Source organism: Aethalodelphis obliquidens, unplaced genomic scaffold (assembly GCF_003676395.1).
Source record: "Aethalodelphis obliquidens isolate GAN/ISIS:26980383/991018 unplaced genomic scaffold, ASM367639v1 scaffold50, whole genome shotgun sequence".
In the NCBI taxonomy this organism is placed as follows: domain Eukaryota; kingdom Metazoa; phylum Chordata; class Mammalia; order Artiodactyla; family Delphinidae; genus Aethalodelphis; species Aethalodelphis obliquidens.
The window spans coordinates 6,795,939-6,812,594 of record NW_020837994.1 but is presented as its reverse complement, the minus strand read 5'-3'; the positions used below and the strand labels follow the sequence as shown (position 1 = coordinate 6,812,594).

General features: G+C 36.0%; 1 long non-coding RNA gene across 1 annotated transcript; it reads left to right on the top strand.

Annotated features, from left to right (window-relative positions):
• The first annotated feature begins 1,160 nt into the window (after window positions 1–1,160).
• LOC113607875 (uncharacterized) lies at window positions 1,161–15,620 on the top strand. The gene is made up of 3 exons (XR_003428128.1): window positions 1,161–1,170; window positions 1,680–1,684; window positions 15,360–15,620. It is a non-coding gene; the product is annotated as an uncharacterized LOC113607875 (long non-coding RNA).
• The last annotated feature ends 1,036 nt before the right edge of the window (window positions 15,621–16,656 follow it).

Genomic DNA, 16,656 nt, shown 5'->3' with positions numbered 1-16,656 from the left:
CTTAAAGAGTCTGATTTGTAAAACCAGCAAATCATTGAATATTTGTACAGAGGACTGGACCCTCATGTACACACACACACACACACACACACACTCACAAAGTTGTCCCACTGGATGCAAATAATGTACAAAAGATAAAAGTTAAATTTATAATTGCTTTGAATAATTATAGACAATCCCGAAACATTTCTAGATATTAATGAATGATAACTAGAAATTAATTTTGTAATGCCTTTATTACTCAAGGTGTATAAAATGCTACTGATTTTTTTAATTTATAATTTTGACTTTTTGTGAAACTTAAATGTATGCATATAGTGTTTTATCATATTCACTTGGCACCTATAGCAAGCTTCTATACTGAGAGGAATGTTTTTTAAATTATTGTATTGCTCTTTTTCCTTTCTGAATGCATGGCGTTTGTCCTAATAAAAGAAAGATATCTATTTTCCTAGTTAAAATTTAAGACTCACTGGGCTTCCCTGGTGGCGCAGTGGTTGAGAGTTCGCCTGCCGATGCAGGGGACACGGGTTCATGCCGCGGTCTGGGAAGATCCCACAGGCTGCGGAGCGGCTGGGCCCGTGAGCCATGGCCGTGGAGCCTGCGCGTCCGGAGCCTGTGCTCTGCAACGGGAGAGGCCACAACAGTGAGAGGCCCGCGTACAGCAAAAAAAAAAAAAAAAAATTAAGACTCATAGTGGAAGAATGTTGAAAGAAAGAATGAAGAAACAAGAGAATGAGCAAAATCTCAGCCTCCAATGTGCAAAAACAGGATTTTGCTAGGTTTTGTGAGAGGAGAGTTTCCAAAACCTTTGTTTCCTTTAACGTAGCAAAAGCTGAATGTGGAGGACCCAACTGTTGTCTTCCATAGTGAATATTCTTTCCACCTGTGACCAGAGGAGGATATGAGATAAAGGAGGTAAAAGAAAAGACTGCTGCTTTCTGCCCCAGAATGTGGTAGGAAGCAAAAGAGAACATTTATTTCGCTTTTTCCCTCTCTGGGCTTTGACTGAGAAAGTGTCCCTATACCAGCTTCATCAAGGATGGGGATGTTGCCCCCATTTGGCACTTTGGGAGGAAGTCACATGACAGGCTGACCCTTAACTGAGAGTGTGGCCAGGCAGAGGGGGACTCTGAGGCTTAGATTTGACAGGTTGCTCCTGGTTTCCAGGTGGTGTAAACTCAGATATTTGCGCCAAGGCACCCTACCAGAAAGCAGTGATTTAGCCTTATCATCGTAAGTTTTGCTGGCGTTTTAAATGTTTAAAAATTTACTCTCAAAGTTGTAAACATTTGAGTTAGAGTCTTAGACCCATTTACTAAGTTGCATGAAAGCGAGAAAGAGCATGGGATTCCAAGTCCAAAGGCCTTAAGTGTGATGCTCGGGCTGTTACTTGTGTTTTGTGTGACCTCAAATGAGCCCCTGCACCCTTCTCCTCAGCTTTGCCATTTGTAAGGCGGGAACCATAAGGGTAATCATCTCTTATGTCATGAGGATTCAGTGAAATAAGGCATGTAAATTGATCGGCATAATCCCTGAGCCCTGATAAGGACACAATAAAGAAGAAGACATTTTAATCATTTGAAAATAATTAGTTAGCAAATGCCTATTATGTGCCAGCTACTATTGCAGGTGCTTGAGACACCAAGCACAATTCCTATTCTGAATATGTTCTAAAGTTGCAGTGAGGACAAATAATAATAATAATAATAGCTAACTTTTGTTAAATACTTACTGTGTTCCAGGCACTCTTTTAAGCATTCTACCCATATTAACTCATTTAATTCTCTCAGCAAGACTTTTGAATGGAACTCCATTTTATTTTGAGAAAATAGAGGTACAAACAAGTTAAACAACTTACTTTACACCACAGTATAGATAGTGGTTGATGGAACTGGGATTCGAACTCAGGCAGCCAGAGTGTCCTACATCCATGGTCATTACCACTATGCTATAACATATCCTTAAAACAAGGCCATGCACCTGAAACAATGCCTCTCCAAAATGATATAACACCCAGAAAGGGTTTAACGCATTTTCATTATGATTTGGCTTAAAATATTTTCATTAGGAAATTATTCCTAGATGATTTTTTTTTTTTTTTTTTGGCTATGCCACACGGCTTGCAGGATCCCAGTTCCCTGACCAGGGATTGAACCTGGCCCCCAACCCCGGCAGTGAAAGCCCAGAATCCTAACCACTATGCCACCAGGGAACTCCCCTAGATGATTATTTTATTTGACTCTTAGATTCGTTAAAAGTGTGTTGCTTGATTTTCAAATATTTGAATTTTTCCAGGTATATTATTATTTATTTCTAATTTTATTCAATTTTGATGAGACAGTATATACTATATGACTTCAATACATGCAAATTCATTGAGACTTATTTTAGGGCACAGCATATATCTTAGCAAGTGCTAGAGTTGTCTTATGCATTACATCTGTGCATGTTGTAAACTCCATAGCCTAATATTACCATTTTTTCTTTTAGCAGTCATATGTATTTTAAAGGAAATGTAGCTGTTTTTATTCACCTACATATTTACTGTTTCCAGTTTGGTTTTTTTTTTCTGACCTTTTCATCTGTCTTCATTCCATTTCATTCTTGAAGAACTTTCTTCAGCATTTCCTGTAGTATAGTTCTGCTGGCAGCAAATCCTATCAGTTGTCATTTATCTGCTATGTCTTTATTTTCAGCCTCATTTCAAAGAGTCTGTAGTTGTTGTTGTCTGGATATAGTTTTTTTAATCTTTTCCCCCAAGTATCATGCTTCAAACAGTGCAGTTCATAAATTGTAGAAACGCTGGATTCTGTTATCTTCCTTTGATGTGTATTTATTTCTTTAACAGACTATTAACTTGACTGAACTCAAATTCCAAATTTTAGCTTTCCTGTGGTAGGCATCAACTGAAATCTCTACTTTGTTTACCTCATCTGGGAGCTGGCATCTACCCTATACCTTCATAGTTCAGAGGGCAGCCAGAAATTTGTGTAGAGTTTTTATATGCAAAACTTGAGTCTCCTTCTTTGACTTTCTCCTTTCTTGGTTTCTCTACTTAATTTTTTCCACTCCTTTCATTACAATAACTCTCTCCACTGGTTCTTCAAGGAGTTAAAACCACATGTTTTACAACTGAGTTTTACCTACCTGATGTGATACCAACTGGGGCCTAGTCTTAGACAAAAAAAAAAAAAAAGTTCAATCATAAACACCCACCCTTGTTTCTGACTCCTTTTGGTTGCTCTCATATGCTTTCAGGATATTTTTTTCCAGAGTTTATATTTGTTATCTACTAACTTTTATCTAATAACTTGATTAGCAGCAATTGGAACTTCCCCTTCCAATATTCTAAAGTGTATGATTATTTCTTAATACATCTTATTATGATTTCCCTCTAGGGCACATTTTGAAAAGAAGGAAAATTTTAAAACACAAAGAGAAGACCAAGGAGTTTGAGTGGAGGGGTCAGGGTATTCTTTAACCCTGGAGAGGGCAGAGGAGTGTGTATATGTGCATGACCATGGGTCAGTACAGTGAGATGGGTAGAACTCTGGTCCATGGATCTGCAGGCAGCAAGGACAACATGTTATGGCTTGGATATCTGAAACAGCAGAGGTTCCTGTGGTACAGAGTGGGCAGAGGGTAATTTATGATAAGAGATATAAAAGATGAAGTTCATTCCATAGGCAGGGTCTCAGATTGTACAGAGAATTTAGACTCATTCCAAGGAGTTGTACTTACATTCATAAGCTCATTGATAAGTGTAAAGCTAAGGAGTAACATGATTCCATGAGCATTTTAGTTAGTTCACTTAGACAGCTATTCAGAATGAAAGAGACAGAATGAGAGTAAGACCAAAGGCAAAGAGACCAGTCAGAAGATTTCTGCTATGTCCAAAGAGAGAGCAAAGAATTTTGTAATGTGCTATGGGAGTTAATGCTCATGGTAAGAATCAGGAAATAATCCACAATAAACATAACATTCAAATTAGAATTGAATGGTATGATGTTACGAACAGAATTGTGTCCCCCCCCCCAAATTCATATATGGAATCTATAACTCCTGATGTGACTATATTTGGAGATGGAGCCTTTAAGGAGGTAAATAAGATAAAATAAGGTCTATGGTGAGTCCCTAATCCAGTAGAACTAGTGTCCTTATAAGAAGAGGAAGAGACACCAGGGATGTCCATACACAGAAAAAAAGACTATGTGAGGACACAGTGAGAACACAGCCATTTGCAAGCCAAGGAGAGAGGCCTCAGGAGAAATCAACCCTGTCAACAACTTGATCTTGGACTTCCAGCTTCCAGACTGAGACAAAATAAATTTCTGTCATTTAAGCCATCCAGTCTGTGATATTTTCTTATGGCAGCCATAGCAAACTAAGATATGTGGGTTGTTCTTAATTTTTAGAATTTTTTCCCATCCATACAGCCATCACTTCTTCCATTCATTTGATAATTCTTTATTGAGGATCAGTTATTTGCCAGCAACTCTGTTCCATGCTAGGGCACATAAATGAAGAAGACATGATAGCTAACGTAAATACCCTGTCTTCTTCTGTCCCTCATGCCCCTCCCATCTCCACTTTCCCTTCATCTCATCTCTCTTGTTCCTCTTCATTCTCTCAATAATAATAGTAGTGACATTTGTTCTCTCCCTGCAGTGATGGTAATCATTAACACTGGCCAACAGCACATCCAAGGAGAAAGAACCCAATTTAATTACCCCCAACCTGCAATTCCCAGTAGATGCCTCAGTCTGTACACCTCTTACAGCTGTTTGGAAAATGATCAAAGTTTTCTGTTGAAATCCACAGGAAGATACCACAATACCCACGCACTGTCATTGTATTTCCCTTTTCAGAGGAGGTATGCGTTGAGGATGTTTATGAGCATCTGTAATCACAAACTACTCTATCATGACACCAGCAGGCAGTCTTAACCCAATGGTCACAGAAAAGGTAACAAGCCAAGCGACAGCATTTCTTTATTTCAACCCTGGCTATCATCCAGCTAGGGTATTTTCAGGGAGTATGTATCCCTGTCAGTGGTATTTAAATAATACTGGAGATTTTTGATATCCACATTTTTTTCCTTCAGTGATTTACCTTCAGTGTATGTAGCTAGGGAATCCAATCACGGAATAAGGGATTATAAGATTAAACAACCTGTTTCACAGAAGCAGGCTATTGCAATGTTCAGAACATGGATTTTCTAATCAGGTAGATCTGGATTCAAATACCTACTCGTCTTACATATGCAGTAGGGAGTTCACCCTTTTCAGCATCCGTTTTCTCATCTATAGAATGGGGATTAATGACATACTGTTTATAGAGTATAATGCCTAGCACATGGTAGGTGATGTAAAATTATTAGTGTCCTTCCTCCTGCTTCCCTGCAAGCCATTCCTAGCATGTCCTGTGGTTGAATCTGTTTGAATTATGGTGAGATTACCTTAAGGGAACTTTCTTACCAGCCTGATCAGCAAAAGACCCAGGGGGCTGAGGTTGGCTCCATTCAGCAGACACGTGTCATGTTTGTTATAAAGGCACCAACCCCTTGAGGGAACCTCAAACCTCCTTCTCTCCCATAGAATCTGATATTCATGCTGCTACATCAAAAGGTTGGGGCAACTATTATGTATTAAAATGTGTCATTTTAAATTGCTTTTTTTTTGCTAGCACTAGCAATATAGATATTGGAATTTCTTCAGAAAGTGCTTATCTCATCAAGACTAAAATTATAGTATATGAAATACTAATTACAGTATTATGAAGAAGGTTGAACTTTTCTGTGACATTCTGTCTATTAGGAGAATACTAATTTTCTCTCTTTCTTAAGGCAGATAGAGCTACCCATTATAAGAAATGTGATACTCCACCACTTCCTCTATTCTCCAGTGCCATTTTCCCAGAGTGGCAGGATAAGAGCTATGACTCTTGGTCTTGGTCTAAGTCATTTGAACCTTTTCATCTGCTTCCAAAGAAGTACTAGAAATTGTAACCAAATATGCCCAAGACTGAGTTCTACTGCAGTGGGAAATACATTGGGGAAGGAGCTCTAATCATTATTCACAGAGGCAGACTATTTATAATTCAAAATGTATTTTAGACTAAATAAGTTAATACTTTCAAAACACTTGCAACTTTGCCTGGCTCATAGTAAATGCTCACTAAATATTACCTGCTATTAGGACTTTGCCATTATTATTTTAATCTTATGTAACCTCACAGCACTTAAGACCTTTTACTCACATTTTCCAATATAAATGACTTGTTTGAGGTCAGAGAGCTAGCAAGCTGGGGAGATAGAGCTCGACCTGGGATCCTATGAACACAATTTTTATTTAGTCATTCATTTATTTAACAAGTATTGGGTGCCTGCTATGTACCAAACACTGTTTTATCTGGGCACACAAAGATAAACAAGACTCAGTGCCTCTCCTTCTAGAGCTCCCTATCCATGGGAAAAAAAATGAACAAGCAACCATCTGGTGGGATGCCATCTGGTCAGAAGCATAATAGAGCAAACCAGAGCAGAGCCACAAGCATCCCTGCCTTCCTGCTTCCCAGGATGGGTGAGGACCAACTGAGGAAGGAGCCCTTTCCTCTCTAGGTTAGGTCATTTTATTGGCCTGCACTCATTTTCTTGTCTGAAAAACAAGGGTTTGAAATGCTTGATATTCATGGCCCTCCTTAAATCCAAATTTTCTATTCCAATAAAGAATTAACTGCCCAGTGTGATGCTTTTTCAGAGTGGTTCTTAAAAAGTTTGAGTAGAGGTATCTTGAAAATTGAAGGGTAAGACGGCTGGTTTTCTTCTGCTTCAGGCAGTATTTCTAACCTTTTCCACACCACGGTGCATATAGGTAATGACGACACTTATATGAAAGAAACACAAGTAAAGGGAATGGGCCCCACCTCCCATGAGGGCTGAACAGATCAATGTCTTGGCACATCAGTAGCCCATTTGAGGCACACAGCTGTGGCCACTGGATCCCAGTTAGAGAGTATGGAGTTAAAGAATGATGGGATGGAAAAGTAGTCCTGAGAAGATTGAGAGTGTTTTGAGTCTCCTAGGAGACAGACTTAGAAAGCAATACCAGCCTCACCACTTACTGTTGTGTGAACTTAGGTAGGTTATTAACCTCTCTGGTGCCCAGTTTCTTCATCTCTAAAAAAAGAGGGTCATAATTTGTCTCACAAAGCTATTGTGAGGAGAGAATGAGTGGAATGAATAAGCCTGGTACATAGGAAGCACTGAGTGAATATTATTCCCTTTACTATCTTCTTTCCCAAATAGAAGCATGGACAAGCATTTTCCTGAACTCCTTTCAAGCTGTTGCTTTATTTTGACTAATGTCATTATTATTATTTTGCGCAATTACTTTTCTTCTGATTCTCCAAAAATCAAAATAAATAATCCAAAAGGGAGGAACTATTCTGGCATGTACCCAAGATGAACAACATCGATTAGAAATTTCAGGGTTTTCATTCCAATAAGCTTTACCTACTTACTTCCCACTGCACAGAGGGTTCGATTGTGGAAGATTTATTTAAAACCCCAAAATGTTCAATGGCCTATGAAGTCATTGCTTCTGTGCATATAATCCATGGTTCATGTAGTATGAATAGTCCGAAGGTTTAATGACTACGTTTTTGGAATATATTTTTTGCTTCTCAAATATGTAACAATTTTACTTTAATTTTTCTGAATTCATTGCTATTATAAAATTTCTAAATGTACATGTGGGCATGATTTAAGAATTTAAATAGTACTGAGAGGATTAAAATGAAAAAGAAAATTATACCTTGTGTCATATGCCCCCAAACTTTTCAACTCTCACGTATTTGAATGTTTTCATCAATATTCTTACCAAACCAAACTTGGATTCACTCACCCACATGCAGCAAAACCAATCTACTAATACTGGGTTCTGATGAAGGAAAGTACAGCATTTATTTGTAGGGCACCAAGCAAGGAGAATGGGCAGCTCATGCTCAAAAGACCCAAACTCTCAAATGGCTTTCAAGGAAGAGCTTTTAAGGGCAACATTTGTGGTGAGAGTTGCAGCTCATGGACTTTCTTCTGACTGGTTGGTGATAATGTAGCAGGGTGAAATCTTAATCATCCACCTTCTGATTCCAGCCAGTCTGTGGGCTGTGTGCTTGTGGTCAGCATACAGTCACCATTCTCTACCTGGGTGAGGGTCTTAGTTTCTGCAGAACACCTCATACATATGCATCAGATTGTTATGTATATCCCTTGAGGACGAACTAGGACTGTGTTTTATCACTGAACTATTGTTTAAGCTGTCATTGCTTTTCTTGCTTGACTGCTTTTTCTTGGTTTCTGCATTCCCTCACTTCCCTACTTAGTAACTCTTTAAGGCTGTTCTTTGGAACTCAAGGAAAGCCTAGGATACTAAAGCCTTTTATCTACAAACAAGAAACAGGGGACACAGAGGGGCTTTTGTACCTGCAGAGGCCCTGCAGGGTCCTGCTCAGTTTCAGTATTGATCTGTATATGTCTAAATAAATCACTTATATTACCATTTCTGAATGTATCCATTTTAGACATTTTTATGTCTGTTATAGTAGATGAGGTTTTGGCTTTTTTACCTATAGCGTTCCCCATTTTCATGCTCTAAGCATAGTTTTGTCACAATTTTTTAAAAGTCAAATCAAAGGTAATCAGTACAGCACATAAATACCATTCACTGCCATTTCAAATTATATATTAGGATTCATTTATTATATATTATTTTAGTAAATTACTATTTTTATTTATGAATTTTCTATATGTTTATCATCAGTTATTCTGAAATACTTCAACAAATTTGACCAAATTTATTTTTTAAAAATCAAATAATGTATGATTTCCTTCTTCTACATGGAGGGCTCCCTTTTGGAGCCCTCTGTTTTCCTTGTCCTGTACAACTGATTACATTCCAGTTGTCCTAAGCCTTCTCACACCCCTGTTCCGTAAGGAGACATCCCATTCCCTGAATCATACACATCCTTCTTTGTTTAGTTCTTTGTTTTTCTGAAGTGCACCCTCTAATTACTAGAGCATACTTCTAGCTGTTAAATCACTTCCTAAGGGGGAAGTCATTTTAATTCTATTGTTATATCGGACTGCAAGTGTGTCTGAGGATAGATGATCAGGTTAGAAATCACATTTCTTTAGCAGTTCAAAAACATTTCGGAGTTAATTTTAGAGTTGATTATTGCTGTTGAAAGTCTGATTCCATTCTGACCCCTGATTGCTGAGAGGTGACTTGATGTTTGTTCTCCATGAAAGTTTCTTAGGATCTTGCTTACATTCCCATTGTACTTGATGTAGGTGTTTCTTCATTTATAGAGATAGACACTCTGGCCCATAGTCTGCAGACTTACATTCTTTGCTTTGGTGACTTCTATCATTTCTTTTCTAATTGATTTCTCTCCATTAACAAAGAAAAAAAAAAAAAAAAAAAGAACAAGTAGGGAAATTGATTTTTTTTCACACTATAACAATAGGAAGAGCACTCCAGATTTGAAGATTAGAGGGTCTCGGAGGGGTTTCCTTGCCTTACACTTTTATCGAGAAGAGTAGGCAAGTTTTAGGTGTGCTGACTTACAGTTGGGATTGTTTTTCTAATCAGTGGATGTCTCAGTCAGATGAACAGAAAATGTTTCTCTCTGTGTCTAGCTAGTTTTAGGGAAACAAACTTCTAATCTCAGTTAAATATCTATTTGTTGAATAATAGTTCACCTCTTATTTCCTATGCTAACTTTCCAAATTTGATTTTTGTTCAGCTACTGGAAGAAATTTTAAAAATCCGTCTACTTTTTTAAGTAAACAATCATAATTTTAATTTTCCAGATTTTTTTCTTTATCTCCAGTCATACTGTTTTAAAAAAATCACATCCTCTACTTGTTTCAAGAGTTCATTATTATCTTTTCTCTCTCTTATTTGGAATTTTCTCCAGCTTCTGTTCCTTTGGGTTTTCCTTCCCTCTCTCTCTCTCCATATTTAAAGCAATTTTTTCCTTCAATATATGTTCCTTCACGTTTAATTATGAGACACTAATAGGCAGATTGAAGACTTTCTGGGTAGGGGAAAGGGAAGTGTGTAAGAGTTGGCTTTGACTCTTGGGTTCCATGTTAGAGAAATGAGATGGCAAACACCCCTTCCCCCCATTGTAGAACATCCATATGTGATTCTCTATATGTTTTACTCCTGGGTTTTCTCTTTTATTTTTTATAGACAGAAGTCCTCCAGCCTCTAGCTTTGGAGAGATACACCTGTTTTCCTTGCATTTAGGAGTAGCAAATGGAAGAACACTGGGGCTCTACAATTGAAAACACAGACTCTCACTTCATCTCCCTAAATTTTTGGCCCCACACCTCACCTTCATTCTCCTCTATGCCTGGGTGCATGATTCCAGAGCCCCCAGGATTTATTTCCCTAGAATATGAAGTTCTAGTCTCATGGAGGTGGAGTCATGGCAAGAGAACGGAAGGGGAGAGGAAATAAGCCCTGGTCACAGAAATACAGAAGACAGAAGGAAACATGAAAAAATAACTGCTTTGCACACCAGTTTTAGCAACCCTCTTATTCCTATTCCTTTCTCCATTGACACCTTCCTAGGTGTTACAAGCTACAAGTCTTTCTTGGGATCTTAGTGGGGCTCTGCTGCATCCTCCTTGGTATATCCCTCTTCAGGTTCAGAAGTCGTTTTAGCTCCTGCTCAGCTATGCCATGTATTACCTTCCCATCTACTTCCAGATTTTTAAAAGTTTGTAGAAATCTCTTGTCTACTCTTATCCCCTCTTTATTCTCTTTGTAATATTGCTTTTTTAACTATTAAAAATGCCTTTCATTTTATTTTAATAGAGTTTTAGGAGAGAAAGAAAATAAATGTGTATAGCTATTCCATTCTAACTGAATTCAAATATGACATTTATTATCTACTTACTTTTGCTCCTTCATTCTTTTAAGACATATTTAATAGTCTTTGAGTGACTACCATAATAGTAAAGTTATAAGAACAGCATTAATAACTTTCATTCTTGAATTAATATAGTATTTTAGAGTTTTAAAAGCCCTTTTGCATTTAATCCTCCATGTGGAGTAGATGTTTTTATCCTCATATTACACAAGATAATTGAGGTTAATAGAGTTTAAATAATATGTCTATAGCCACATAGTTATAAAAGGGCTCAAAACTAGAACCTCAATATTTTGGACCCTTACTTTGGTACTCTTTTTAGGACATTAAAAATGCATTTTGCTAACCACTTGTATGAGGTTTAAGTATGAACAAGACCTAATTTTTCCCTCAAGGAGCTCTTAACCTAAGGAGAAGAAAATCATGATATTTTAATTTTAACATAAAAAAGAAGGGAATAAGTATTTCAGTGTTAATAGACTGTGCTTCCAAGATAGATAATATGTTTGGAGAATGAAAGAAAAGGAAGTCTTGTTGTAGTTAGAAAAATCCAAGAAAGTGGGCATTTGAGCTCTGACCATGAAGGAAGGGTACAGGTTCTATAAGCAGATAGAAGAAGGGATTTCCTGAATGGTAGAAAAGAATGAGCAAGTACATGATGGGGGACAGTCCTTAGCGTATTACTGGAATAGGTGCTCTGGCTGCCAGTTGCAAGGTGAACGGATAGAAGTGGGTTGGAAAGGTAATTTAGAGCAATATCATAGAGGTCTTGAATGTCTCAATAAGGAATTCAGAACTGATTGATTTTTTTAAAAAAGGAAAGCAAACAAGTGACATAAAAATACGATTGCTTTTTCTGTTTTCTTACCAATGTTTTTCTTTTTTCCAAATGATTTCGTACTTTCTAGATATAAACTTAACCTTAAGAATTTACCAGAAAGAACTGGAGGCCTTTGTCACTAAAGTTGCCTCCTTGTGCTTAGAGCTATGGGAAATGTGAATAGACTGGGAAATTATCAGGGAAAGAGGCTTTAATAACTTCCCTTGTATGAACAGATTTCAAAGATAGGGAAACTAAGGCCCAGGGAGGTTATAAACTGTAATTCCTTTCCTATTTATCACAACAATTAATTATTACTTCTGTTATAAAAATAATAATAACAAGAACAACTTATATTTTTATAATATAGTATAACCATTATGAATAGGTTTCTGAAAAATAACTAGGAGAGTGGTTCCTATTACAAGAACTTAAGATACTATGAAAAATACAAATTTAGTAGGAAGGAGACCAGGAGTAAAACCTATGAAAGACTTAATTTTTATGTTTACTAAAATAAAACAGTAATGACAGAACACTCAATAGAGGTAACACTAATGATATTTTGTGCATCTTCAATTAGGAATAATGGCTTCTGTGAAATTAATTTTCATTTATTACCTCTTCAAACTGTTCAGGGTTTTACTCCCCTGTGGTTTCTAGGATAGCCTTGTTATTTGTTTTTGTGGACATTATGCAGAGCAAGAGGCATTCGTTTCTGTGTTTTTTCTCCATGTAAATATGTCTTCTGGGTTTTTTTAATTAAAGTACAGTTGACATACAGTATTATATAAGTTTCAGGTGAACAACATAGTGATTCAACACATACACATTAAGAATTGATCAGCACAAGTCTAGTAACTGTCATCATACAAACTTATTGCAATATTACTGACTATATTTCCTATGCTGTATATTTTATTCCCATGACATTTCTTTTATATAGGAAGTTTGTACCTCTTAATTCCCTTCACCTATTTTGCCCGAACCTCTCCACTCCCCTCTCCTCTGATGGCGACAAGTTGGTTCTCTGTATCTATGGATCTGTTTCTGTTGTTCTGTTTATTTTATTTATTTTTTTGAGATTCCACATATAAGTGAGATCAATTAGTATTTGTCTTTCTCTGTCTGACTTATTGCACTCAGTATAATGTTTTCTAGGTCCATTCATGTTGTTGCAAAGGGACAAATTTCATTCTTTTTCATGGCTGAGTAATATTCAATTGTGTGTACATACCACCTCTTTTTTGTCCATTCATGTATCAGTGGACACTTAGGTTGCTTCCATATCTTAGCTAATGTAATAACATTGCAATGAACAAAGGGATGCATATATCTTTTCTGAAGTAGTGTTTTCATGTTCTTGGTGTAAATATCCAGAAGAGGAGTTGCTGTATCAAATGATAGTTCTATTTTTAATTTTTTGAGGCATCTCCATACTGTTTTCCATAGTAGCTCTGCCAATTTGCATTCCCACTAGCAGTGCGTGAGGGTTCCCTTTTCTCCATGTCCTCGCCAACAGTAGTTACTTTGTCTTTTTGTAATCATTTTGACTGATGTGAGGTGATATCTCATTGTGGTTTTGATTTGTATTTCCCTGATGATTAGTGATATTCAGCATGTTTTCATGTATCTGTTGACTGTCTATATATCCCCATTTTTTAATTGAATTGTTTGTATTTATGATAATGAGTTGTGTAAGTTTTTTACATATTTTGGATATTAACCCATTATTGGGTATATGATTTGCCAGTACATTCTCCCATTCAGTAGATTGCCTTTTCATTTTGCTGATGGCTTCCTTTGCTGTGCAAAACTTTTTAGTTTATTGCAGTCCCATTTCTTTATTTTTGCTTTTGTAGCCCTTACCTGAGGAGACAGATCTAAAAAAGTATTGCTAAGATAAATATCAAAGAGCATACTGCCTAAGTTTTCTTCTAGGGATTTTATGGTTTCAAATTTTACATTTATGTTTTTAATACATTTTGAGTTTATTTTTGTATGTGGTATAAGGAAGTAGTCCAGTTTCATTCTTTTGAATATAGCTGTTCCAGTTTTCCCAAAATGATTTATTGAAGAGACTGTCTCTTCCCCACTACATATTTTTGGTTTGCCTATAGTAAATTAACTGACTGTATAAGTGTGGTTTTATCTCTGATCTCCCTCTTCTGTTACATTGATCTCTGTGTGTGTTTTTGTGTCAGCACCATATGTTTTGATTAATATAAATTTGTCATACAGTTTGAAAGTGGGGAGTGTGGTACTTCTAAGTTTGTTCTTTGTTCTTCTTTCTTAGGATTGCTTTGGCTATTTCAGGTCTTTTGTGGTTCTATACAAATTTTAGGATTATTTGTTCCAGTCCTATCAAAAATGTCATGGGCATTGTGATAGGGATTGCATTGAATCTGTAGATTGCTTTTGGCATTGTGGTCATTTTAACAATATTTATCTTTCCAACCCATGAAGTAGCTTATCTTTCCATGTTACCTGTGTGTTTGTCATATATTGCCTTTATTATATTGAGATATGGTCTTTCAATACCCATTTTGTTCAGAGTTTTCATTATAACTGGGTATTTAATTTTGTCAGATGCTTTTTTCTACATCTATTAATATGATCATATGATTTTTATCTTTTGTTTTGTTCATGTGGTGTATGATATTGATTGATTTCAGGATGTTGAATCATCCTGGTATCCCTAGAATAAATATCACTTGATTATGGTGTGTGATCCCTTTAATGTATTGTTGAATTCAGTATGCTATTATTTTATTGAGGATTTTTGCATCTATGTTCATCTGGGACATTGGCCTGTAATATTTTTTAAATTTTTGTCTGGTTTTGGTATCAGGATAATACTGGCCTTGTAGAATGAGTTTGAAATCATTCCTCTTCAATTTTTTGGAGTAGTTTGAAAAGGATAGGTATTGACTCTTCTTTAAATGTTTAGAATTCCCCTGTGAAGATGTCCAGTCCTGGACTTTTTTTGTTGGGATTTCTTTTATTACTGATTCAAACTCAGTTATGTTCAGATTTTCCATTTCTTCCTGATGCAGTATTGGAAAATTCTGTATTTCTAGAAATTTCTCCATATCTTCTAGATTGTCCATTTGTTGGTGTATAACTGTTTGTAGTATTATCTTACAAAGTTTTGTATTTCTGTGGTGTTGGTTGTAACTCCTCCTCTTTCATTTCTGATCTTATTTATTTGGGCCCTATCTTCTTGATGAGTCTGGCTAAATGTTTCTCAATTTTGTTTCTTTGCCGAAAAACAACTCTTAGTTTCATTGATCTTTTCTATTGTTTCTTCAGTCTCTGTTTTATTTATTTCTGCTCTGATCTTTCTTGTTTCCTTCCTTCTAATAACTTTGGGTTTTATTCTTCTTTTCCCAGTTCCTTTAGGTGTAAGGTTAAATTGTTTATTTGAGATTTTTCTTGTTTCCTGAGGTAGGCCTGGAAAGCTAAAAACTTCCCTCTTAGAACTGTTTTTTATGTGTCCCACAGACTTTGGAACGATGTGGTCCCACGTTCATGTGTGTCTATGTTGTCTGATATAAGTATTGCCACCTAAGCTTTCCTTTTGTTTATATTCGAGTGGAATATCTTTTTTCCATCCCTTTACTTTAAGCCTGTGTGTCTTTAAGTCTAAAGTGAGTCTCTTGTAGGCAACATATATATGAGTCTTGTTTTTTTATCCATCCAGCCACTCTTGTCTTGATTGAAGCTTTTAATCCATTCACACTTAAAGTAGTTAGTAATAGGTATGTACTTGTTGCCATTTTGCTCATTGTTTTCTGTTTTTTGTAGATCTTATCTGTTCCTTTATTCTTCTCTTGTTTTCTTTCTTTGCAGTTTAATGACGTTCTTTAGTATTATATTTGTATTCCTTTCTCTTTATTTTTGTATATCTGTTGTAGATTTTTGGCTGGTGGCTACCATGAAGTTCATATATAACAACATATATAGAGCAGTCCATTTTATATCGATGGTTGCTTGAGTTCAAATGCATTCTAAAAGCGCTATATTTTTATTCTCCTCTCTCCAAAAGGTTTTGCTGTTAATGTCATAGTTTACATCTTTTAAAAAATTTTTTTTGTATTGCTTAAGTAATTATTTTATTATTTATTTATTATTTTATATTGGAGTATAGTTGATTAACAATGTTGTGTTTGTTTCAGGTGTACAGCAAAGTGATTCTGTTATACATATACGTGTATCTGTTCTTTTTTCAAATTATTTTCCCATTTAGGTTATTACAAAATACTGAGAAGAGTTCCCTGTGCTGTACAGTAGGTCCTTGTTAGTTATCTATTTTAAATATAGCAATATGTATATGTAAGTCCCAACTCCCAATCTATCCCTTTGTAAAATAAGATATAGCTAATTTTACTACTTTTGTCTTTTAAACTTCATACTAGATCTATAGGTGCTTGATCTACTACTTTACTATGTTTGCCTTCACCAGTAAGGTTTTTTCTTTCATAATATTTGTGTTTCTAGTTATGGCCTTTTCTTTTCTGTTTAAAGAAGTCCTTTAACATTTCTTGTAAGGACAGTTTAATGGTGATGAACTCTCTTAGCTTTGCTTTGTCAGAAAAACTCATTATTTCTCCTTCAATTCTGAAAGATAACCTTGCTGGGGCATATTCTTGGTATAAGATTTTTTTTTTCCTTTCAGTATTTTTAATAAATTAGACCCTTCCCTTCTTTCCTGTTGAAGTTGAAAAGTCAGCTGATAGTCTTGTGTAGGTTTCATTGTATGTAACAAATTGTTTTTCTTTGGCTGATTTTAAGATTATCTTTCTATCTTTATCTTTTGATATTTTAACTATAACCTGTCTTGTTGTGGTTCTGTTTTCATCTGTCCTTTCTGGACTTGGATGTCTGTTTCC